The sequence below is a fragment of the Vidua chalybeata genome, chromosome 6 (assembly GCF_026979565.1).
Source record: "Vidua chalybeata isolate OUT-0048 chromosome 6, bVidCha1 merged haplotype, whole genome shotgun sequence".
Classification (NCBI taxonomy): domain Eukaryota; kingdom Metazoa; phylum Chordata; class Aves; order Passeriformes; family Viduidae; genus Vidua; species Vidua chalybeata.
This window is the reverse complement of record NC_071535.1, coordinates 47308602-47334448: the sequence shown is the minus strand read 5'-3', so window position 1 is coordinate 47334448 and position 25847 is coordinate 47308602. Positions and strand designations below refer to the sequence as shown.

General features: G+C 44.4%; 1 long non-coding RNA gene across 3 annotated transcripts in view; it reads right to left on the bottom strand.

The window, feature by feature from the left end:
• The window catches only part of LOC128790287 (uncharacterized), a 98314-nt gene extending 75980 nt beyond the window's left edge, over positions 1–22334 (bottom strand). For all 3 annotated transcript variants that reach the window (XR_008431684.1, XR_008431683.1, XR_008431685.1), the window contains exons 1-4: positions 21335–22334; positions 20861–20984; positions 18660–18763; positions 17876–18051 (exon numbers count right to left, since the gene is read on the bottom strand). This is a non-coding gene — a long non-coding RNA (uncharacterized LOC128790287). The remainder of the gene's footprint in view (positions 1–17875; positions 18052–18659; positions 18764–20860; positions 20985–21334) is intronic.
• Positions 22335–25847: the final 3513 nt, after the last annotated feature.

Here is a 25847-nt window from a genome sequence, read left to right as displayed (position 1 = left end):
GCATCTGTTTCTCTTAGAGGACTGCTTAGCCCCACCACATTCAGAAATTTTGCTGGAACTCACAGCTCCAATGTGGCATTTCATTAGGATTATGCATGTGCCCTCACCTCTGGCCTGACAGACATGTTGCTCTTGCTCTACATTAATAACAATAGGAGCAATTCTCTAGCACCCTGCTCACAATCACTTCTGGCACAAGCCTCACCAATGCAGCCAGACAAGCCACCTGCCCTTTGTAGGTGGGGACTAGCTGAGTTTTGGTCTCAGGAGCTGAAGAATCTACTGCAGCTTCATCCTTCAAGAACATCATCTATCACCCCTTTAGGAGCTCTGTGGAATGAAGCAACAGTGCATCACCATCCCCTCCTCACAGCAAGGAGACAAGTGTGGCTGGCTTTTGTTCTTATCCACATCACAGACTTCAGTGGGGCCTGGTCACTGAGGGCCATTCATCTCTTTTGCTCTCAGGTCCTGCTCATCAATACCCTACTGGGCTTTCCCCACCCATCATTACTGGCAATTTCATCTCTGTCCCTTGCTGGGCACTTCCTCCCCTTGCCTTTGAATCAGAGGGTTTTTTCCCCTTCCTCAAAGGAGCTTGTAACATTTACTGCATGATATTGGAATATTTGGACTGAACTGAATCACAGTTCAGCAAAATTAGACTGGTTTCAGCTTCCTCAGAGTAGGAAACTGATCATACTGCAGCTGTCTGTTTTCCTGTTTAAACCATCCCATCTTCCTAAGACTCTGTCCTCAGTGGCAGAGGAGCTGCATGGCTTCTGAAACAGGAGATGGCAGGTGCCAAAGGTCATTTACAAAGCCATTAAAAGCAAGAGGAGACTTCACAATGTTTCCATCAGTAAGCAGAGTTACAGCATTTGGCTCCTTTCTGCAGTCTCCCAGTATCTCTCATTAACACGGGTTCACTACTGCTCCTCTGGGAGCCAAGTGAAATTTCTCTGGCCTCCAGGATGGAGCTTTCTAATGCAAACCTGATGCAATGTCCCTGCATGCCCTGTTCCAAGGCCACATGACTTCACCAGCGCCACAGCAGACCGCAGCACCCCCTCGCTGTGCTACTTTCAGCACCATAGGACTCCTTGTGTTATTTAGGTTATCTCACATGCTGGAAAGTATCACACAGTATTTTACAGGTCTTCAAAACTGTCCAACAGATAAACAATGAAACCACACATACAAAGAGATCTCAAAGGGCACCATTATGTTGCCTAAGCCTGTGCTGACAGCTTTCAACCTGCCATGCATTCAGAATTCCTCCCCTTCCCTGTTAGTTCATTGAAGCCACACAATTTTACATGAAAGAGCATGGTGCCAAATATTCAGGGCTGCCCAGCACAGGTTACTCATTGGCATGATCCAGATAGGCACAGCAGACAAGCTGCTCTTTCATGCAGCAGTGAGGGGAGCTCTCAAAAAAGGACATGTGCAAACATATGCCTCGTTTGTTTTCTTGTACTGGCATTATTCAGTAGTACCTGCTACGAGGGAAGCACTCCTGTGCTGTGAAAACACCTAAGCATGAACATTACTTTTATGTACATGAACAGAAGAACTTGAGAGCCTGTGTTAGCCACTTGTAAATAAGTGTGCCCACCTCGCTTGAAAAGCTGGCACAGCATGCAAGTAAATGTAAGCATAATAAAAAAATAATAGGAAACAGACAGGCAATAGAATTAAGAGCAGCAGCCAGCTGGGATCTTCTAACCAGTGACATCAAGGGATTGCTGAGGTAATATACTGATGGGTTTTAAATTAACTGTAACCACTCAGGGAAAAGATCTAGGCGTCACTGCGGACAGCTCAATGAAAACATCTGCTCTGTGCACAGATGCCATCAGGAAAAATAGAACCAAAAAATGTTAGGTTGATTAGGATAAAGAACAATACCAAAAACGTTATAAATGCCACCACATAAATCAATGACACATTCACACTTTGAGAATGAGCTGAAGCCTGTTCACCCATTTCAGAGCAGGGATAACAGGAACAGAGGCCAGAGAAGGAAGCCAAAAAATCAGTAGAGACACAGAAAGGTTTCCAAGGTTGTTATGGGAAAGATCAAGGTCCAAATGGTTCAATAGCTTGCTTTAGAAGTGAATAAAATGATAAAATGATGACTGAGACAGGGCAAATGGGAAAACCTTCACTTTCTTATGCTAAATAAAAGGTGGTCACCTAAAAACACTCCACCATTCTTGCAACAGGAAAAAGAAAGCCCATCAATATTTTGCAGATTACCCAGTTAACACGTGGAGCTCGATGCCACAAGATGTCTGAGAGTTAAGCTCTCACCACACTGCCATCACAAAACAGTGAATGAAACGTGTAGGATACACACGTTTCTTCACATCCTGACTGAAGTGCCTGGGCAGGCACTGAACTCCTGGGCTAGGAAGAGACAGTGAAACCAATGGCAATGAAGAAAGCCAGGGAGGAACTTGATACTAGCAGGAATGCAAGGAGAAGTTTAAGGAAAAAAAGGTGAATGGGAGATAAAGTTCATGTAATAATCTGGGAAAAGGTTAAGGGAGGTGTTTTGTGGGATTTCATCTTTCAGTCTCCAAGTGATAGAGGGGAAATTTTTTTAAGGTACTACTAGGCCATGTCAGAGCATATGCTCCAGTCCTCTGATGAAAGGAAAAATCAAAGATGCTGATCACAGGTGAATGTCTATAGCTGCAGCCAGCTGGGCTGCAGACAGAGCAGCCAAGCCATGAAGAGCTGTCCCATTCAAGCCTGTGCTCCAAACACCAACATCCTGGTCCATCCCCAAGTACTGCGTTCCCTTTGCAACACAGTTCACTATTCAAACTTCAAAAATAAACATCTGAATATCTTGCAGATGGAGAATTTCAGGCAGCATTGAGTGTTTTCAGTCTACGGTTTGATTTAGGCTGGCACAGAGAGACCAGCTGCAGTGGTGCACATTTTGAGCAGCATGAGGAAATAATATTTTTTCCTATGTTATCCACTGTGTCTCCAGCTCAGCCATCCTGGAGTCTCAGAGTCTAAGTGTATCTAGTATGTGCAGAGCTGAGAGGTTTTCCGCCCCACAGGAGCTAATGACAGCACAAAGCCTCATCAGGTGCCTGCAGCTCAGCAAATGCACATCACTGAGCCCAGTCTGAGAAGGTACTTAACTACGAGGGCTAGCAAACATCTTCAGACAGTATGTTTGTTATGAGGGTCATCCTGATCTGAACATGGCTCTGATTTCCTTTTGAAGAGCAAGCAGATGGACAAGGACAGCAGAAATGCACCCTTATTGCCACTGAAATAGAGCAATTTTTCCTTCATGTTCAGGGATTTCACTCAAGTTCTCCTCAGCTGCAGTACAAGAGCAGTTGGGGTGGTAACATGAACACATGGGAAGCATTAAAGCACAACCTCACAGCACTTGGGCCCATCCAGGCTACTCATATGTTATAGGGTCGCATGCTCCTCTGTCCATCAATGGTCCCATGGGATGCCCACTGCAGGGCTTTCCTCTGCTTATGCAGGCCTGGCACTGGGGTTTTTCACTCTACTGTGCATGACTGGTGGTGTGGATGCCTAGCCAGGCACGGGCCTAAACTGGAAATGTGACATCAGGCAAGCAATCACACTGATTTATGGTAGTGGATGTACCAGCACATCGAGCAGCAGTCCTAGTCCTGAAATTAGACCATCCATTCCCAAAGGCACGGCCCTTGTCACTCTTTAGCATTGGAATCAGCAGATGGGTCAGAATTTGCCCTATAGTCCTGGGGCAGTAGGACATTATTTCTGCCTTTCCCTCCCAAGGGTTCCCCTCCACCTACCCTTCTCCCAGGAAGCACAGTAAGCATCACAACCAGAAATAAAATCAACAATGATGCAAAACACACAAATAATGCCATGGCTACTCGCACAACCTTTAACATCAGCTGCCTGTTCCTAATGGGAAGCAGGAGCCCCAGCACATATCACTGATTGCTCCAGCTGATTTTCTCCACACCTCCTACTCCAAATCCCACCCACCCTCCTTCCCCACCCAGTGGGGAACCCCACCACCTACATACCGTGCACACAACATAATAAAGCAACAGCATACAGTGTTAAGCAAGGCTTTTATGTGCAGCCAACATTTCAAAAGGTACAGTACATGCTGTATGCTCAGTGCTGTCAGACTCCAAGACTGGATTCTCCAGTGTTTTAGGAAAAAGGTAAGGCAGGAGGAGAGTGTGAGAGGGGGGAACAGACCAAGCTTTGTGGAATTCTTTTTAAGAATGTACGCGTGACTGTATAAAAGGGCATTTTTTTCCTGACCTCAAAGAGACAATATTATTTCACACAGACCTGTTTCTAAGAGCTGCCAAGCTATTTCTACATAAAGCAGTGCCTGGTTGAGGCAGTGACTGTGAAGGGGAAACCCTCTCTCCAAGTACGACATGGAAATTCCTTGACCTCAGCTGCAAAGCCAATCAACACGTGTGCAATGGGCCAATGAAAAAGAAATTAAAATACAAGAGTGGGCAACAGATGAGGGCAGGTGTGTAAGGGAAAAGGCAAAGCCTGCTTTTTCCAGTCAAAAGGCCTGACAAAAAACAAACAGGGACATGCCAGGCTGGGAAGAAGAGGAAAGAAAGAAAGGGCGAAACCAAGAGCACTGAGACATTGGTTAGAAAAGCAAAGATGTAAAATGCCAGGCAAACAGGTTCTGAATCATATTCTAAAGTCTGAAAGTAGAAAGGCAGGGCAAACAGGCATGGAAGGCAGAAATAAATATTTATTTTAGGCCATGTTATTGTTTGCTGTGCTTCATGGAAAAGTTTGGGTGTTCACGATGAGCCCAGACAGAGCCAAATAAGTTCATCAGTCACACCAAGTAGTGACTACACCACAGACCTGCACCCTACTCTAAAGCTGTGTTTGCTTCCTCCAGGCCATTGGAGAAAACACCTCCAGAGTGAAACCATTTTTCCTGACTGACATTAAGGACACACCAGCATTCTGTCTCCAGCAAAAGTCCCACAAACAAGTCACCACTGGATAAAGAGCTGAACAGCAACAACTGACCCATGTCAGCTTTCAAGTCAAGGGAGACAGAGCCCTTTAGTATCTTTCTTGGAGAGCTGAATAGCTAGAATTAAAGCATCTGAGCCCTAGAAAACACTTGTGATCAGGGCTGAACCCTTTAGGATAGGCAAAGCAGCATTCCCCCCACATCAGAAAACCAATGTGTACCCCAACCCCTCCATGGCTCCGCAATGGCATTAATAATGCTTCACAGTCAGGTGTGAACGTGAGCTCACAGCACTCCAGTAACACACCAGATGCACAACCTACTCTCACCATAGAATAGATGTCAGTCAGAAGGGATCTCCCACTGCCAGAATAATTTGTCTTTTTCATGGCCTGCTCCCAGGTTAACAGCAGGAAAGATGACTGGAAAGTCTGGGCCACAGACCTTCCAAGCAACCTGCATGAAGCAGAACAGCAAACACAAGTACTAGTGGCATCCATGGGTCAGTTTAAGTGCACACACAAGGACGGGGATGCACAGCTTTTTCAGGGCCATGAACCTCTTCTAAGATCAGCCATGGATACAAGCCACAGCTACAAGCCTTATTACAACAGCACCTGTATTTAGGGGAAGTGCGATCAGTCCATACACTTTCATCCTTTTCAGAGTCCCAAGAAACTCCATTTAACAAAAAACATTCGCTCCTTACAGCAAGATTGACATGCACTGAAGGCAACAATTTTGCTGGTGCTTAGATACTCTGCATTAAAGAGAAAAGCAATTAGATCCAAGTGAGACCTGTGCTCCAAGACCTAAAACTGGGTCAAAACCTACTCCATCCTCACTTAGTTCTCAGAGACCCCAAACTGCTGTAGTTTCAGTACCTGATGGGTTTTCCCAGTCAAAGACAAGCCTCTGGAAAACAAGAGTGGCATCCAAGGAACTTGATTTTTACTGAATCTCCAACATGGGTTTCTTTGCACACAACACCAGTTTGGGACATATGGCCTTTCCTATTAGACATCTAGAGGAATCATGGGTACCAATCCAGTTTCTCCTCTTCTCCCCTGGTCACCTGCCCCTCTCTTGCTAACGTCAGATTTTCCAAGGTCCCCCAGTGCTCGTGGTCTAGGACAGAAATGTATTTATTAGGCCAAAATGAACAGAGTGTGCATGGATTAGAAAATGAGTCCAGTCTGTTCAACTGGGGTTGGGCAAGCTTGTTTTGCCTGATTTCAGAGGCCATTCAAACATTGTGGGTTTGAACATTACTGCATTAGTATTTCACTTAGGAAAAACTGGGGAAAAAAAAAAGAAATATGAAGAGAAAGAGAAAAATCCAGTGGAAACACAAATAGTGTATAACATATATGGGGTCCCCACTTGTGCCAGCATAGACCCTCTAAGCCCTAATACATCGCACAGGCTTTCCGTCAGCTAGAAGTTCCTCTGGTATACAAAAAAAAAAAAAAAAAAAAAACCTAAAAAAACCTGAATCACCATAAAGAGATGGAACAGGTCAAAAGAAATGGATATACATGCCAACTACAGCTGATCATAAACTCTGACCTGTCTTCATTTAGACTTTGAAATCAAGATCATGTAGATCAAGAAGAGAGAACTAATTTGCAAAGCTCCAGACCACTTTGGGTGAATCACTACAGCCTTCTGCATCAACAGGACATGCTGCAAACCCTGCACAGCTCCTGCAGTTGGTTCATTAGCTTTCTCCCTCCCTCAGCTGCACCTGGCTGCGTGTAGGACTCCCAACAACTCGGCTTTCTAGAGATAATTAGCAGTGGTCATTTTACATCCCTCTGAGGACAGGACCCCCTGACAGGTGACATTATATTAGGGCTCATCAACTAAAGAACAAGTCCTTCAGGTTCAAGAGCTAACCCTGAGAGGACCACTGGTCTCTTCCCAAACTTCATTTCAACAGCAGCAGAGGGGAAAGGTGTGAGACATCCTTAGTGCAGGGAGTAAAAGCAAGCAGAGGACACACAATGAAAGAGAAAATTTGGCACCAGGGAAGAAACTTAAGATACTGAATGAACAAGGCAGCAAGGCTTTCTTTACCAATCTGACCCCTTTAAACCACCTCCTCTATCAGTTGTCTCCATTTCAAATGCAAAAAACGCACAAGCAATCAAGTGGAAACCAAACTACCTAGACTAACCTACCTCCAGAGGCATTGTCTCCAAATCCTGAAAGCTAATTTAGGTGAAAACAGAGACAAGAAACAAAGAAGTGGGATCCTGGCAATGGACATTGCTTACCTGTATGTGAGCAAGATCCAACAGCAGAGAGCATAGCCTGACTGGGAAGTTCTCCCAGCACCCTGCAATCCTCATCCTGAGATCTGCCAGCCCCAGAGAACTCACTCAGGTGATTAACTCCACCTAAAACACCATTCCTTCCTCTTCCCCCTTCTCCATCAAGCACTTTAAAGCCCCACACCTGTGTTGTGGTGGGTTCATCCTCTGCTCCCATTTACACCTGGGCTACAGTCCTCCTCATTAGCAGGTCCCATAAGCTGCCCTAATGAGCAAGAAGTTGTGTTTGTATCAAGAAACAACACACAAGGTACCACCATCATGTTGGGCCATCTTTTCACCCTGCCTCTGGGCCCCTTGTGCCCAGAGAATACTCTTAAGATAAGCACAATTGCACAGATATCAACAGGACTTCCCCAGCCCTGCTCTTGCCTGCAGTGCAGAGGAAGATGCTGTGAGCCCTATATGGCAATGACCCCACGCAGGAGGAATCCCTTTTCTTCTCCATAACATCTCTGACTTCCCCCACACCTAATCTATATTTTTTTTTCGGCCCATGTATACTTTCCAGCTCGTTTCCTCTTGCGGTTCTCATTTCCTGCTCCTAGGAGGTGAGCACATGCATTTCTCAATTACCAGCCAAAGAAGGAGAGAGGGAGAAAGCAATCTTATGGAAACAGATGAAGTCACGCCTGTATAAGGCCACATGATAGCTTGTCCTCACGGAGCCATGATGCAGACATTGCTGCCCCCCAACCCTGGCAGGGCAGGCAGCCTAGCCCAGCTTCCCAGTCCACAGCTGAAGTTGTTCTCCTTGTGCCAAGGGAAGATGCTCCACCAACACACAGGGAGCGCAGAGCATGTTTGTCTCGCTGGCTTTTCCCTCTCGTCCCCGCTCCACCCCTGCTTTCGATCCTACTACCCTTTTGTCCACCTCCAGCAATCCCCATGGATCTTTGACTCATTCACAGCATGCCACTGAGTCAATAGCGAGCCCACAGACCATGTGCAAGGCTCCCAGCACTGTGTGCTCTGCCTACGGCTATGCGGATGCTGGAGAAGTTACACCAGGGAAATCTAAAGGCAATTAAAAGTATAATACAAGTGGTTGTTTAGAAAAGGTGGTGGGGAGGAGAGAATAAAATTAAAATGAATAAAGGAATGTTTTAATGAGTGCAGCAGTGAAAGTGGGATTAGAGATGCCTGAATGGCATCTCTATATTTCCCGTATGGAAGAGAGGGCCGCCCAGCGCAACTAGAGCTGACAAAAAAAATTAGCTGGGCCTCAGGCTCAGAGAAACATTTGGCTAGAAAGGAAAGAAGGTAATTGCTGCAAATGTAGACTAATTCAGGAAGCAGCCAGCCCTACACGGGGCCGGTTTTTGTGCTGTTAGAGTGCTACGGACACTTTGTGAGTGCTGGCTTGAGGGATGGAAAAAAGGACAGGGAAATAGTAGGGAGAAACAAATCAAAACAAGACAGAACACAACAAATTTCTCCTTTCCACGGTTCATACATGCTTAGTGTTTTTCTTCCCTCGTCTCTCGCTCTCCAAGGACAGTTAGGATCTGCTAGGGGTCCTACTCAGCCTTGCCTTCACCAGTCTGTCTGATGGCCATGGAGGGAGCCATCTCAGTGGCTCCCAAAGCATGGACCATATCCCTCCCTTTCCCCTGCCCCAGGAGAGGAGCGGGCTGGAAGGTGAGGCGCAGGGCACGGAGGATGTGTTTATTCTCAAAACACCCCTGTGAGGTGGGGAAGTCATAGCCTCATCTGACAGATGAGGAACAGAGGCAAAGTGAGATTAAAGGATTAGCCCAAGGTCACACAGGAAAAGTTTGTAGCAGAAGTGGAAATTAAACCCAGGTCTTTCAGTCCAGAATCAGTGCCTTAAGCGCAAGACCAGACTTTCCTAGAGTTGGTCAACCTTTTATATTTGATAGTTTCATTTCAAATAGAAAAACAGTTTATTTTCTAAATACAAGTTTTCATAGAAAAGGGAGATAGAGGAGCTCATTTCCTGGAGGCAGGAGTTGCTCAAGATCTTATTTATTTATATTTAACTTAATTTCTTTTAGTTTTTAGCATTTCTGGTGGCAAAAAAAAAATGCTGCAGAAATTTCAAAGCACAGGAACACATTTCTTTATGTTAATAATTCATCATGGAAAATATTTTCCACTTTCCAGCCAGTTTTGCCCTTCCTCTCTTTGCCTTACCAGGTTTTCAATACCTTTTTATTATTATTTTTTCATAGCCTCAACTAGCTTAGAAAGCCCACATCCTAAACAGAGGCCTTTGTTGGACAACACTACCATCACTAAAACCCTGTGGCTTGGAAAGGTACTTTACAAATGAATACAGGCAACAAGTCCATGCCTGGACATATGTAAGCTGCAGAACAAATCTTGAGTTAGACCCCAGCTGCTGCTGACTCTGCTCATCCAGTCCCTGCCCAGACCATGCCTCCCTCTGCTTCTGGCTCTGAAACTCCCTATTTTCTTCCTTTTTATTGTGCTGCCAACTCCAATCCTTCCAAAACACATCTTCCTTTTGGCTCTGAAAGCCCCTTGGCAGGGGAAGGCAGTCCCACGCCTCCTCACACATGGGCCAGCTGAAGTCTGTGGAGGAGCATCTATTTGTCCACAGTCAACTAGAAGACCATCAGGAGAGCTGGGGAAAGTAGATGGGTTTCATTAATACAGAGCCTTTCTCCATTTAAACATGAGAAATCCAGCCCTCACAGAGGCCCCTAGGAATTTATCATCTCTGTCCAAAAGGGGAGGTTTTCCACCCTGAGACACTCAACAACAAGAAAGCTACATGAAGCAAACATGACCTGAGGCTGGCATATTTAAAGGTGACTTAAGGACCCAGACATTCAATTCCCATGAAAACAAATGAGAATCAGTTGGCAGAAAAGGGCTGTTTTATATTCATGCCAACCAAACGGTTAAAATTAATTACAATTGGTAAAGCATTCTGAAGAAAATGTGGAACACTTATATAAAAGCTGAGTGTTGCTCAGAAACAAAGATCTCTTTTCCTGTAATTGTGTTTAATGATCTCTGAAGAACAAGCAGACAATCCACAAGGATGACTACCACCATCACATATGTTCCTGTGACAATGAGGGAATTAGGCTGAAACAAAGACTAATAGGCTATCCTTACAAGGCAGTTTTCATTTCTTGTCTAGCTCCCTCTTTATTTAAATACTTACTTACACGAGCAGGCAAACTCTGTGCATCAATGATGAGGTATTCCACCAGCAGAAAAGAAAAAGTTTTATGACTGGTATCAGTCCAGTTTGCCCTGAAGATCTCTAAACACTCACCTACCACTCAAAGAGATTTCAGTCTCCTCTCTCACTCCCAGCTGGGTTGTGTCTGGTCCACAGTATTCACTACTCTCCTCTGAGCTGGGAAAGGCCAACCTAAGAGCAGAGCTCCAGCAGCATTTTGAGGACAGGTCCTAGATCATTTAACTGACCTTCATGCACAGAAAACTCAGCTTTGAGCTCCTTTTTGACTTGTTTCAGTCCCGAGGAAGGACCGTTTGTCCCCTCTGGGACAAGTTCTTTGAGACTGGCTGACTTCTGCAGCAGTCCAGAGCACCCTGCACTGCCAAATTAAGAGTTCACTCACAAATTTGGACTCACCTCTGTCGGTACAGATAACCAGAGCAGCATAGACCAGTGTGCTCTATCCAAAAGATGTTCAAGACCACCTGGATATTTTTGCATCTGGGCTGTGACTGCACCCTCTTTTTTTTTTCACTGCTTCCCTCCATTATCACCTTAGTTAACAGTGGGTAAGAAAGTAAATTTACCTGTAAGTCCATGTGCTCACACATAGGTAGCACAAGAGCAGGGTTCTTTGGCAGCTCAGTTGATTTGTTGTGGTTTGTCCCATTTGGTCAATGTTTGTCAGCTTCCTGAGGACATGCCCACAGGGAAGAGGTGCAGAGAGGCCTGAACACACCCACAGGAACGCCTGGAAGCTTTGGGTGCAACTGGTCCAGGCAGATGCTAATGAGCTGGCCTTCATTCTATTTTACAGGTCAGGTCTGAATCCAGGATAGAAATACCCAGATGAAAACTTCTCTAGACTGGAGCTAACATTATACAGGCAGAATGTGGTTTTCACTTCTTTGTCGCAACTTCTGGGTAAGGTGAAGCGAATTCCTGGAAACTGAAGGGTTTGGCCACTAGAGTTGTAGACTTGGAAAAATACTACTTCTGGCTATGATGATTTATTTATAGTTGCAATTAAAGACAAAAAGCCTCTTCAGAGAGGGAGGATGAAGTAGAAACAAGGCCAGGCCTAGAAACCTAAGACTACAGGGATTCCCAGAGCAAAATTAATCATGGAACTGAGTCGTTTTCTATTTTTTTTTTTTTTTCCTAAAGGGTTATCTCTTTATTTTGCTTATCTGGCCCTCAACTTTGCAACAACCACATTTCTGGACTTTCCCCACAAGCTTTGGAAACAGGCCAAACACTAGAATTGAAACTGGAGATGGGTCAAACTCAAACTCCCAAGAAAGACTTATAACCCTTCAGCCACAAAGGCCATCCTACACCTTACCCCCAGAGCTATTCTCTGCCTGGCCACAGCAAAGGTAGTGACGGCTTCGGGATGTGGCAGTGGAGGCAAAGAGGAGAGCCCAAAGTCACCAGCTGCATGAAAGAGCAAGGAAGTACAAGAAGGCAAGAAAGAGGCCAAAAGTCTTTACATGTACAAAAAGAAATGTGTGTGGTAGGATTTTCTCTGTGCCGGCCTTTGATTTACAGCCTGTCAGGGTATGGTGCAAACCCCCAGATAACCTTTTGAGAAGGAGTTCTGTAGATGTCTCTTCATTCCTTTGAGATCCAGTTTTTGGCCCTGCAAATATCCCCTGATGAATAAAAGACCTGGCTCCAGCCACCATGACTTGGATAACAAATGAGGTGGGGAACTGCAGGTCAATTCAAACAGCAAGACAAGTCAAAGGAGGTGCTTCTTTGTTGTCCCGGTGCTCTCCCACTCCTGACCAGGGGCTCCAATCAAGAGTTCCAGGCTAGACAGAACCTCTGATCACTGCAGCAATCAGAAAAGTGCCCAGGCAGACCAAAACTAGGGACAGTCTCTCACACAGAAAAGCTGCTTTGCTGTAATAGACACTGAAGTCAGCTCTGTCTGTTCATCCCCGAGTCTGGACTCTCAGGCCTCAACTTCCCTCTCCAGACTGGAGCAAGAGCCCTAGACAGTCTCCCGTGTCATTACCATGTGTAAGCACCTCCAACTAAAAGGCTGCTACAGGTTTCCCCTTCATCCTGCATTGCCCTGTTTACTTCCAGCCTGGAAGAAGAGGCTGCTACTCCCTGTTTACATACACTTTGCTCCAAGAGAGGTTTTCCCGTCTCTTGGAGCTGCCTGACTTCCACACTGTGACAAGAAGCTGCACTGCACCCCCATTCATGCAACTTTTCATGCAACTTTCCCCCACTCTGCATCCACTGAAACATGCGTGGACTACTAGCAGCAGCTATCTTTAGACAGGTACAAGAAGCACAGCTAAAACCCAAGGCAGAGAGGTAGTACCTCTCCCTAAAGTAGGGAATAAGCAAGAGTGGATGAACTTTAACTTACAGCATTTGTAGGACTGGCTGAAACAATTAGCAGTTACCTATTTGTCTCTTATCAAGGATCTCTGAGGTGCATGACAGAGAGAACAAAGCAAACTTTATGCCTAAAATTAAATAAGCTTGTGGATTGCAAAAGGAAGAGAAGTCAGGTTAGCTACAATTCCCAGGAGAAAAAGTCTGAAACATAAATAAATAATGAATAAATACCGCAAAGTATTCGTAAGCACAGAAGATAACAAAGCAAAGTCTTAGGCTAATATGGATTTAATCAGAAATAATTTGGATCCAGCTAAGCTAATTTCCCTCTATGACAGGCCACATGGATAGCAGAGAGGCCATTACATGTCCTGACTTATAAAGCTTCAGATGCATAACATCCTCCTAAGAGATGAAATAAATGGTCTCAAATAAACTTTCACAGAGCAGATGCAAAAGTGAATAGAAATACCATACTTGGACACTAACTATCAATGGGTCACTGTCAAAATGGAGGGATTAACCCAGCAGAGCTGTATTGTGTTTGTTGTGAGTCCAGATTTCTTCAAAGTTTTCTCTAACAACTCGAGCCATTAGATAGATTGTATGCTTGTAAAATACACAGCTGCTATGTAGCTGGGAAGAACTGCCTGAAGACAGGCTTGAGTTCTGATCTTGACAGTGGGAAAAATGTCTGAAAAAATTGGACCCCATTCAGTACAGATAAGGATAGGGAAAACCTGGCCACAATTCCTCAGAAAATTATGGAGAGCTTTGAGATGAACTGCAAGCTTAATAGGAGTCAGTCATGTCTCATGACTACAGACAAAAGAGAAATGTCCTGGGTAGTACAAACAGCCTGACTACAGCCTGTAAAACATGTACCCTTCTTCTCTGGTCCACATGGCAAGGCCCCAGTCAGAGTGTTCATCTAGTCTCAGGACAGTGAACTCCAAAAAGATGTTAATTGACAGGAAATAATCTGGAGGAAAGCAACACAATCAAAGATTTAAGACAACCTCACCTGTGTGGAGAGCTTTGAACAAAGTGGGATTGTCCATCACAAAAGAGAAACCCATAAAGAGATAATATACAACAAGAGTTTTGAGATTCCTGAAAGTCTCACCTGCCTTTCTAAGCCCAGGCACTGGACACCCTCCACTTCAGAAAGACGGAGCAGGTAATCAGTACACACTTTAGGAAAACATGGCATGTGATGGAGGGTGGTCCAGTGAAGACCATAGTGTAGGTAAGAACTTTTGGCCCACAAAGAGCAGGAGCTACTGAATAGCTTTTGCCTCCAACAGCCCACCCAAAAGGCATCACAGTGGAGGGCAGTTTCTGCATCCTGTGAGAGCAGCTGGGCCAGAGTGCGTGTGAGACCTTGATTAAAAACAGGCTGCTGTTCACATTTCAGCTCTGATTCTGGCAATCTGTGAGAATTTCCTCATTCCTAGAGGGTCTCCTCATCCCAGATGAGGGAGCTGGTGTCTGGGGAAGACCTTTAGTATTCATTACAGAAATGTTTTAACCTGCTTGTCAGTCTCTCCTCAATTCACCAAAGCATGCAGACAATCTTATTTTTCAGAAGCACCCACCAGCTCTCCCTTGACTGGTTCTGCTGCTTGAATGCCTGACTCACCCCTACTGCTATCAATGGAAAACGCTTCCATAGATGTAAAGCACTCCAGAGGTTTCAGTGGAACCTGTACAGGACCCCAAAGCAGTGGTACTGAAACGTGAGGAGCCCACAGCTTCCACAAGTGACTCATGAGACTGAAGAGGAGGGGGAAACCCTGAAATACAAGTGGAAGAGCATTACACTGCACCAGAATCATGCAGTAGGCACAGCAAGAGCAAGCCGCAGAGCTCTGTAGGTGTGGGAGTGATGTCCCCTCCCAGGCACACCAAAATGCAGAGGCAATATGGCTGCTCTCCTGGGGAAAGGATGGAATGCCAGTCCCTGGTAGAGCTGCAGGTTCCTGTCCCCAGTCACAGTGGGTGAAACATGCCATGCTCCCAGGTGGAGGGAGAGGAGCATTCGCAAACACCAAGGGAGTGGCATCTCCAGTGCCTAAAAAGCCTAGAGGAAGGACTAGACAACAAGAACAGCAAACACCAACCAAAGCTCTGTGGAATATGAAACGAAGAAATAAGTAAAAGCAGATGGAGTTGTGCCACAGAGGGCTTTTCCCTTGCATCTCTGGCATTCCACAAACAGTCACCTCCCCTGCCCAGATGGTCTCTGTCCTCACTGAACTGGGCAACTCTGCTCTCAGCTCTGTCTGGCAGCCTTTTGCCGGAGCCTTCCCCGGCTTGGGGAGACTCCGGATGGTGGTAAAGTCTCTCCTCCAACCCGTGCCTTCAAAGAAAGACTCAGTAGTCTTCAGTCGTCCGGTCTCAAGGCAGTTTATTGCATGTTATCTCAAGGCACACAGACTCCCTGACATTGTCCCTGACTCTGTCTGTCCCCGTCTCTGGCTGTCTCCTCTCTCCCCTCCCCGAGGGGCTGGTGCCATCTTTTATATCACACATTACGTATTAGGTGTTTATAGTTTTTCCCCAATGCCTACTACCTATATTGAACAGTGACTTTCTACTCTAAACCAATCTGTGAGTGCCAACATCACCAAGAACATGGAGAATAGGAAGAAGAAAGAAGGAGGACAGGGCACGCCCAAATCCCTCCATCTTAGAACTTCTGACCCCCATGTACAAAACTCAGACCCCCCTGTACAAGGCCTAAAACCCCCCTGTACAGCACTCAAAAATCCTACCTTTCACTTTGTGACTACTTCTACTATAATATCTAAACTTTTGTGATTTCTTGTTCTTCCTGTAAGGTTGGTAAATTGTTCCATGGGTCAAGCTCAAGACCACAGGGGTCCCTGGCCGCCTGCCAGGGTCTCAGAGGCTTCTGCCCTGGGCCCAGAACATCCAAGAGTGTCTGAGGGACACCTTGGGTTCCGACAGCCTTTGTCCATGGGCAATGCTAAACCTCAGGGTCCCAACACACACATTGCAGACAAATTTTTAACGGCTTCCCCTGCTCCAAAGCAAAGCCAACTGCACTGGAGTCCCAGCACAATGAAAGCACAACATAGGTACAAAGCTGAACAGGCCAAAAACCTTTGAAATTTCCTGTAGTTTATTATCCCCCTTGTTTTTCCAGGTAGGTTTAAACATGGTCACATGTATTATGATCTAACCATTAATTCAAATACCACTTAATGCAGAAGTTCACGTTGCTTCAGTTACATCAGGGCAAAGACTGATCCGAGCAGGGTCTGCAGGGTCCATTTGACTTGAACCATTTCCTGATTCATCCACAGAGTATTACTCAGGGATCTAACTGAGTTCTTTAATAATAACTTCTAGTTAACAAATGAAAGTTTTCATATAGGTCAATTCTAACCAGTGCCTGGTCTGGACTGGAAAGGTCTCTGCGTGTTGCATACCCTGCAGTAGATCTGTTTCTGGTATAAAGATAGCATCCCAAGCACACATAGACCACACTTCTACTCTCAGTGAAATACTGGTGTTACTGTATTATGAAAAGAAGTTATATTGCTTTAAAGGCTGCAGCCCAAAGCAGTATGAATTTTTGCACAAACTCTAAGATTTTTCCCTGAAAGCAGGGGACAGCAATTATTCCTGAACCAAAACAACCATGCAACAGTGGCAGTAAATTATTTGATTTGTTTTTTGGAAAATGTTGTGTGCAAGCCAGGCCAATAAAAGTGATCCAGTATCCAAGGAATTTTTGCCACTTGTTAAAAATGCCAAATTGTCCTTCCAGCTAATTTACTAGCATAAAATTCAGTACATCTTAATTGCTGACTAATTTGCAGAGATCTTACTGAGCCTGTGTCTTAGTTCTGCTCTGAAGAAAGAAACTAACAAAAGTGTCTGGGAAAGACCAATATGGCCTGCAGCCATCAAGGAAACACCTCACCAGCATGAGAAGTTTGGCTGTATCTTGTTGGCAGCTGATGGAAGTCCATGAAGAAGTGCCTTCATAAATGTGACTCCATGCAAGTCATTGCCCAGTTGAAGGTGAGGAAACTGCTGTACGTTGCAGAGCTGAGAGCCTTCTTCAAAGAATAGATACATCATTGCCAGGCTGAGCATTTTATATACACACACACAGCATTGCAATGTCCACTGTGATAATTTGGTTTCAGTAAAAACAATGTCTTCTGAGGGATATAGATGTGGGCTCAACAAAAAACACTAAACACTCCTGCTTGGCTATTAATCATTTTTAGTAGATTTCAGGTGACAGTAACTATGACTTCTCTGATCATGACTTAACATACCCCTTTTACCAAAAGATGACTAGACAAATATCTGGCTAGAGCCCATTGCTGTCATTCCACCGCCTTTGTTGCTGAGCCCCACTAACCATCAATACAGGACAATGTTTTTATGCAGCTGCTCTCGATTTAAACAAAGTTTACAAAATGGGCATACAGAGAAATTTCAGGTATTATTTATGGTTATCACAAGGGTAAAGGTAATTGACATTCCTGATGTTGCTCACTGCTATGCAGATGTGGAAGAGATGAGTCTGGGTGCATCAAGCCTAGCATATATATGTGTCTGGAAGACAAAGCCAAGAAATAAACAGCTCAGGAGAATCACCTAGCAACTTCTGGCCACCAAGGATACACATGCTCAGCTCACAGGAGCAGCAATTCCTCACTGAGATTCCCTGAGCTGACTCCAAAGAAGCTGGGACACCCATCTGGAGTGGAGAGACCAGATTACTCTGAAGAGCAAGGAGAGCCACATACACATGGCCCAGAGCCAAGCCCAGCCAGCCTCCTAAGCTGTTTGACTTAGCTGTGGTGTCACACTGACACAGGCACAGCCCTCCAAGGGCTGGAGCCACCTTGGCACCGCATCGCAGCAGGCAGAGGCACTCAGGGGGATCACACCTAACACACAAGGGCCGGGAAAGGGAACAGGGACTTGGGAGTCACTTACCTGAGGTGACAGAGCTGGTCAGCCACTTGGAGAGGTACTGCACCCAACTCCAGCCTGCTGTCCACTTGCCCACTCTGTCAGTCTGCCAGTGGAGAGTTCAAAGGACAGTTTCAGCTGCTCACACACATATGGTTGCTGACACGTGGCTCAGGGGGAGGAAGATAATAATAGATCATCTAAGGATAACATACTGTATATCAGATCATGCTGAAAGGGGCCCAAGCCAAGTAAGCTTTTTTCCCCCCTCTTCAATGGAATTTCCTCGTGTATGAATGTCTTATTCTGAAGATGACATTTGTTTGCCTAGAAGAGAAGATTATTCTGCAGACTGTTTTCTTTAAAGAAAAAAAATTAAGAATCTTCCAGGTCACTGGAAAAATTTACAAGGTCTTTTTTTTTTTTTTTGAAGGAGAGACCAAATGCAAGAAAGGCATACAGTAAGCATGAAGCAAAATAAGAGAAATAATGGGAATAAATTAATCCTTTAGGTTTGCAGACTAACCTTGCATTTTGTCAGCCATGCTTAATTCATGTATATCTTAATATCTTAGTTTTCTCCTGCACCTAAGTCCACCTGGCACTGCCAGGGAAATTCCTTACACACTTTCCCTGAACAGAGAAACATGGGTGAACAGTTTTCATGAGTTTTATATTTTCAGCCAAAAGCACACCTTCTACTTTTTCATCTCTATTCCCTGTCCCCATAGTCAAATCACAAACTCATCAGGGACAGGCATGTGCATGGGAAAAACAAAGGACATACAAACAGTCTCCCCCATTTTACCAAGGTCATTTGGGCTGCATCTTCACTGTATCTCAGCCTGAAGAGTCCTTCTCGATGTTTCAGTCCTTTTTGACTGCTAAAGGTTCTTCCAGTAGACACATCTTCTGCAAATGGAAATTCACAGACAATAGATTTACTTTTTTAATCAACCTTTCACCCCTAAACTGTAGGCTTTTCAAACACAGGTCAAAACTGTTTATCTAGTTCCTTTCCCTCACGTCCTTCCAGTGCTCATGCTTGTCAACCATGACTGAACCTTGTATAACTTTGCAATTAAGGAATATTTGTGGTCTCAGCAGATTCATCCCCTACACCCCAAAAAGGAGTACACCTTAGAATCAGAGGCCATTCCAAGTCACAAATGATCTCTTGAAATCGTCCAGTCCCACATCCTATTTGAAGCAGGGCCAGCTAAGAAGAGTTTTGTGCTAGACCTTGCCCATTCAGGTTCAGAATATCCCCAATGATATCAATTCCACATCATCTGTGGGCTCCTACTCTTGTGTTCCACAATCCTCAAAGTGACAGGCATTTTTTTCCTAATATCTAACACAAATTGCTATTTTTGGAACTTGTGTCTGCTGCCAACCATATCACTGTCCATCTCTAAATCAAACAGCGTGGTTTTCCAGGTTCTTTTTGGGTACCTCTAATGACTGTAATGCTCACACAGCAATTTCAGTCTCAAATTTGGACTTCGACTAGGAAATTAGAGCAGTTCCTTCCACAGCAGCAAAGGAAAGCTGAATGGTAGAAGGACAGTGCAATCAAAGTTGGTGAAGTATCTGGGAGTCCTCCCATCATAGTCAATAAGGCTGGAGTTAAATCCAGGAAGTGGACAGATAGCACAGTGAGAGAAGATTTGGAGATACATTTTCTTAATGGCTTAAGGCAAACTGGTTTTAAAATTTGTCCCTGTGTGCACAGATTGCATATCAGATCCCTTTTTAATTCCTATTGCAAAAGCAAGAAATAAAAAAAAATCTCACTAAATTCTCATTTGGTACTCAAAAAGACTGCTTGGCATAAGTTGGAGAGGATATGGTATAATTTTTCATGAGTAATAAATGTTTAAGTCATGCTTGAAGCACAAAATTCAATCCAACTTTAATTATATAGGCGTCACTAAAGCTCTTATTATGATTTTATAGGCCACAGAGGAGATCAGATCAAATTCTCGAGTTACACTGAACAGGGCAGGAAAAGCAAAGAAGAGATCATGTGCAGGACGACTCAGCTCATCCACACTCTGCTATTTGTGTCTTACTATAAAAAATCTACATGATCCAGAGATGACTGTTTTTTAAGGATCCCAAGTACAGGCTGCAATGCTATTACACATTAGGGCTTCAAAAGTATTGTTCCCTGGTCTACACCATGCCATGGACTGAATCTTTGGGAGGAGCTGGGGCATGTTGAGCAAACTCTGCTAGGCTATTAACCAAGTATGATCAGATACCTTTTCAGCTGCAGCAGCATCAGCTTTGCCATGCCCTAAGGCTGTTGGAATGTGTCTTTTTTTTTTTTTTTTTTTTTTTTTTTTTTTTTTTTTTTTTTTTTTTTGTTCCCCCTCTCCTCAAAATAAAAAGGACAGACCTCCAGAGCAAAACCAAAAGGTAGTCCTCCAACATGCAGAGTCAGAACCCCAGCAAATGCTGTCAAGGGAAAGATATAGAAAATTTATCGCAATTCACTCTCTGGATTGTTTGCTGAGATTGGGAGATACTTCTGTTTAAAAATAAAGAGGTGGGACCACAGGGACACAGCTGCAGGTATGATATCTCTCGTGACCTCCAGAACTCAGGGGTTAGAGGGAGATATAGTTCCATAATTTTTTCTTTTCTTCTGCCACTTAAGGCAATAATTAATCTGTTAACACTGGCTGAAGACACATGATTTTATGGGAAACACAAATCAATACACTACAGTTTTTAAAGGCAGACAGGATTTTTTTTTTATATTAAATAGCTTTATTTTGAAAATATTTGCAGCAAAATGGCCATGTAGCCACATCAAGTCCTGCAATAATTTTTGTTCACTTTTTTGCATGTGTTGCAAAATATCTGGAGTATGGGAAGAAGAAAGAAAAATAAAGCATAGAAAAATAAACCATAGAAAACAGCAAAAAAATGATGATACAGAAAATATACCAGTAGGTATAACTGTGATCCAGTCATGCCAGATATGGTAAGAAACCATACCTTGGACACATCCCATTAAAAACAGACAGGTTCGTGTTGCACAGGCCTATTCTGCAATTCTTGAGAAGTCAAGCACCCAAGTGGGCTCTCCCTGGCTCCTGAGCTCCAACATGTAATAGGAGAGCTGAAACAAAACAAAGATTGAAGGAAGGGAAGACTGGAGAGGAAAAAAAATAAAAAACACACACTGTTTGCTATTAATGCCTTACAAGACACTACATAAAGAGGTGGAATTGTCCACCTCTAAAATCAGATAAAATCAGGGAATCAGAGATTAAAGTCCTTCCCTTCATGATAAGGGCAGACTCCTAGGAGCAGCAGTAGTACCACATCCATGGAGTCTAGAGAGCAAGGTGTGGGAGGAGATACAAATAACTTATTTTGCATATAGGTCACACCTGCATGCTTATGTCCACTATCTTTACTTTGAAGAAGCCATATACAAGGAGAAGACACTGAAGAGCATTACCATACCAGGAAGGATGTTTCCTTTCCGTTATTCCTCTTTCTCATCACACGTCTTTGTAGTCAGTGTTTGCTCAGAGGCACAATCCCTACGAAGTAAGTATTGTAGATCAGTAGATCAAAGTCGATCAGGAAGGTTATTCCCACAAAGATTTTCCTTGGAAGAAGCTGGCCCCAATGCTGGAGCTGCCTTGTCCCATTCCACACATGTATGCATGCTCAGCACATTTCCTTGGCAAATGAAGATCTGCAAATTTTGCTATCAAAACAGGTACTAAGGCACCAGATGTTACCAAACACCAGAGCCAGGAGGAAAACTCAGTACTTTGATCTGTCTCAGCCATCTAGATCCCACTGCAACTTACCACACTTCATGGTGCCTTCCTTCTCCCTCCACACATCTCATTTTCCTCTTGGTTAAATGCTGTGCTCCTACATCCCCTCTCTGTTGCTTAGATGCGAACCAATTAGTTAAAGCACTCCACTGAAACAATTAGGCAACTTGCTCACTTAATCCAGGAGAGCTCACTAGTAAAAGAGAACTACTGAAAACTTTGCAGACAGATATGTAAGAAAGATCAGTGTTTCTTACCCAATCCTTCTCCTGGGATCAGAGTACGGTTGTGAAATATATCAGAATTCTGTTTTCTTCTTTCCTTTCCTAAGTTTGTGTCTGAGGGCTTAATTTTTATTGGGATAGTGTTGCAAACAAGCCAGCCAGGGGCTTCAGAAAATGTCTCTATCCCTGATCCTTCACAAGCGAGTCCAAACATTCTTCAGATGGTCTTTGGAAATTATCTGGAGCAAAAGGCTCTAACTCTGATGTGGACATGGTTAAAAGCTGTAAGAAGCTCCCTGGGCTGGAATGGCACCTACAGGCTTAACATATTTACATTAATCAAGATTCAATCAAAGGCTTATTGGCGCACTCAGTCTGTGTGCCTGCATTACAAAGAGCAATTCAGATTTCTGGGAAGGTTTAGTCAAGGCCTTAGCATAACTTGCAGCTACAGTACAAAAATACATAAACCATATAAGGTTACACAGTTCATTAAATGTTAGCAATATGCTTAAAACTAAAACTAAGGCATGTGCTTTATATACAATTTTGATTGTCTATAATCCATGTCAACACAGCTGTGCTACAGACCTCCTAAGTCACTGTTAGCAAGTCCATCTGCTTCACTGAACTGTGTCTAGTTTTCAAACAATAGCAATTTCTTTAACATTTTACGATTCCTGACTGTGAAAACTGCCTCTTGCGTGAACCTGTGTCAAAATCTGACTAATGTTGCAAACTGTGTGGTGCAATGAGATTTTGTTGGCAGTTGGAGAAACATAAAAATGTTAAGACACTTCGCAAAAGTTTCACAAAGGAGTCACTGAATAAATCTTTTAATCTCAAGTAGCACGTACTTCATTACATCAGCATTTTTCAAGGAATGTTCCTATTGTCAATGAAAATTAGCTCCAAGAATCTGAAAGCAGGAGGACTTAACAAGGGAACTAGAATCCCAGAACTATGGCTTGTGTGTCAAGCATTCTGTAAAAAAAAGACTTCTGAAGAGCTGGCTCTTCCGCTTTACAAACACAGGCCTTTACTACACCAGTAAGACCAAAGCAGATAATCTTTACTGGAAGATGTTGGATAGTTCTCAGTTAGAGAAATGTCATCATTCCCATCTGTTTTGCTATGTACTATATCCACGGAAACTTCCCATCATTGGTGACAGGACTAGCTCTGGGACCTTAACTCCCAGGCTAGATTCCCTACACGTTCTGTAAGAGTGAGTGAGGGTTTTTGTATTCTACTCAACAGTAGTCACCATCCAAGTTAATAAGGAGATTCAACGATGTAAAAGCTTTGAGGAGCTGGTGATAAGTTGTTTTAGAGTAGAATGAACATAAATATCAGATGCCTAAATCAGAATAATTTTTCATAACTTAGTGACTGAAGAGCTATTTTCTTCCCTCCCCTGACTTCAGTAAAGTACTGTCATTTGCCTTCAGAATGGTCTGGCAAGTTTAAAATAAAACCTGGTTTTCCTAAGGATAGAGAAAAACCATAACAGAACTTTGCATATAAGCAGGTTGTAACCTGCCTTACAGAAAAGTCAGCATTTCCCCCTAACAACAAGGTCTTTAAATAATTCAGTCACATAAAACAAGAGGCCATGTAGCTGCCACCTCTTAAAAGTACCCTTTATGTGGCAAACAAAACAACAAATCCAACCTATCTGCAGACTCAGCAATGGCTGTGGATGTTTGTTCTGCCTGATGTACGGGCCCTAGTCAGTGCTGTAGGCGTGCTCTCAGACAGCCTGTTGCACATTTACTTTGTGCCTTTTGGACTTCACCTGTTCTTTACAGGAAACCTAGACATTTATACCTTCAGCAGACATCTCAAATAAAATGAATAATATCTGGCCAGCTCACTGCTGAAATGAGAGAACCAAGAAAAGGGATGTGAGTCAGCAGCTACAGCTATTGCTCATATGTGGATATCAAGTCTACACCTGAGCCCAGGGTAATGCATGCACGGAGGGAGGTCTGTCTCCCTGTGCCATGTGCATGGTGGGCTGTTCATTACTAAAAAGCCCTTTTTCCTTGCCAGGGACTGACTTGCAGGGTGATAGAAGTTCTCTTGGTGTGAAGGCCAAGATGATGCTGCAAAGAGCTTCACAGCATGGCAGGAGGCACCATCAAGCACAGAGCAACTCTGCGGGCAAGGGTGTTTCAGTCACCCCTCCACTCTCTCTCCATTTCCTTGTTCTTAAGAGAAAGACTCCATTGCTTCACCCTTTCATGCAAAACAACTTCCCCCAGCTGGCCCTCTACTTTTCTCCTTGGGAAAAGAGTGCCAGAGCACAGGTTATCGTCTCTTCTGTACCCACCTGACTCATGGCCAGGAGACATGCCATCCTTCGAGCTGTGCTGTGACCTGTGCCCAGAGCCCTGTGCTCAGAGCAGGAGAGCAGAGGTAGCTGCTGTCCAGCTGGCACAGCTGTCCAATGTGCCAACACAGCCCTTCACTACATCTGCTTCATTGCACCCTAATTTCTTCCCTGAATGCACACAAAAGACAAACTAGACCATTAAAAAGGGATCATTCAGGGAACAAATTATTTAAATATCCACCTCTCTTGTGCTCCTCTACTTTCTCCACCCTTCTCCCATGGGAATAAATCCATCTATAACTTCCCCTACTCTGACACTTTGGACACCCAAGGCAAACATCTCCTGGGAGATCCCAGTATGACTGGGTGCTGAGAGAACATCAAGCACCCAACTCTGTCACAAACCATAAAATAACCTCACCAAAAGGCTCTTGCAGTTCTCAGAAAGGGGACGTACTTGGAGTAACTGGAAAGACCTTGACCTGGATGCAATGACCCAGTGGCACTACTCAGTCTGGGATCAGAGAGAGGCAGAGGCAGCACTCCAAGAGGACAGTGCTGCAAGCCAAGATACACACTGAGACTTGGGACCTTTTTTAATTATTGTTTCATTTCTTTCACTGCTCAGGAACATGTAACAAGCTGAAATGTGCGTTGTGCCTGTAAACATTTACTTTCTTTTGGTCTTGTGCAATGCTATGCCTCATTCTCTTGGATGATGCCTGGAATGCAGGAATAGCCATAACAGATCAGCTGAATGACTGTCAACTCAACCGTCCATCTCTGACAGTGACCAGCACAAGCCGCTTTGAAGGAAGTTGCTAGAAACCCCACATCCAGCAGCTGTGGATTAAGTTGCCTCCAAGGGAAGTTTCTCCTTTCTGCCATGCGATTTGTGTTTGACTCACGCTCTAATAAAATCAGGGAAGCCTGCCTGCCCATCCAATAACTTTTTTTTCTTTCCCCATGCCCTCAGGGTACTGTGCATGATGCGCCCACTAGCTCCTTTTGGTGGAGCACAACACAGTGTTGCGCAGGTTACTCACACCCTGCGTGCAGAACCGTAGCCGTCGCACGGTCAGACACATGGGGCTGCAGTTGCTGTAAGCCTGATGGCTCACAGACCCAGAAGTCTGAGTCAGTGTCAGCACACTCTCTGCAGATGCACTCTGGCCCTTTGTACTCACAGCCTGTGAGCATGAGGTGTTTGGGGATCCTGCCCCTCTTGCTTGCAGGGACAGTTGTTTTTGAGCGGCACAAGAGAAGGGGCATGCACACTATGCTACTTGTGATCTTCCCCAGGCCTTTGGCAGAGAAATTATCTTGCAATTTGGTAAATCTCACCAGATGCACAAGAGGCTGGCTGGGGCTACAGCAAAGAGTAGTCCGGGAGTGCCAGCCTCCCCCAGCCCTTCCGGCAGGGCTGTCTGCCTCGCACTGAAAAGGAAAAGAACCTTTGCCCCTTCTTCTGGGTCCGAAGGAGCATCTGCAGGACTGAAACCAATCAAAGCCAGCTGTGAAAAATGAAGGGGAGAAGGCAGGGAAACACTGATTATTATGACTAGGAAAAACGCTATAAAAAATAAAGAAAAGAGAAAAACTGATCCCATATGAGAGGCAAATGA